The following is a 450-nucleotide window of genomic DNA, read 5'->3' on the forward strand; positions in this document are numbered from 1 at the left end:
AGGAATGGGGCAGGGATCACACCCCTCTACTTGGCACTGGGGAGACCACACCCCAAGAACTGGGGTCAGTTTTGGCCCTCCATACAAGAAGGACCTTGAGGTGCTGGAGTGGGTCCAGAGAAGGGCAACGAAGCTGAGGAAGGGTCTAGAGCCCAAGTGTGGGGAGGAGCAGCTGAGGGAGCTGGGGGTGCTGAGCCTGGAGCAAAGGAGGCTCAGGGGAGACCTTCTGGCTCTGCACAGCTCCTGACAGGAGCCTGGAGCCAGGTGGGGGTCGGGCTCTGCTCCCAAGGAACAAGAGATAGAACAAGAGGAAACAGCCTCAAGTTGTGCCAAGGGAGGTTTAAGTTGGACATGAGGAACAATTTCTTCCCTGAAAGGGCTGTCAAGGCCTGGCCCAGGCTGCTCAGGGCAGTGGTGGAGTCCCCACCCCTGGATGTGTTTCCAAGTCCT

Source organism: Merops nubicus, unplaced genomic scaffold (genome assembly GCF_000691845.1).
Source record: "Merops nubicus isolate BGI_N331 unplaced genomic scaffold, ASM69184v1 scaffold11139, whole genome shotgun sequence".
Lineage (NCBI taxonomy): Eukaryota > Metazoa > Chordata > Aves > Coraciiformes > Meropidae > Merops > Merops nubicus.